Source organism: Macrotis lagotis, chromosome 4 (genome assembly GCF_037893015.1).
Source record: "Macrotis lagotis isolate mMagLag1 chromosome 4, bilby.v1.9.chrom.fasta, whole genome shotgun sequence".
In the NCBI taxonomy this organism is placed as follows: Eukaryota; Metazoa; Chordata; class Mammalia; order Peramelemorphia; family Peramelidae; genus Macrotis; species Macrotis lagotis.
The window spans coordinates 47984214-47984434 of record NC_133661.1 but is presented as its reverse complement, the minus strand read 5'-3'; positions in this window follow the sequence as shown (position 1 = coordinate 47984434).

Here is a 221-nt window from a genome sequence, read left to right as displayed (position 1 = left end):
ATAATACCAAACAATAAATTTCAGGTTCAAGAAAGCATATATAGATATTACATATTATGTTCAAAATTATACATCCATTCTTTGCTTCCTAGTAGGATTTCTTCTGTTCTCTTATGTTTATTTTATACTTTTTTTTCCTCTCCTCTTCCCACCAGGATGGCTATAATTAAGGATGGATATATATATATATATATATATATATGTATGTATGTATAAAATAT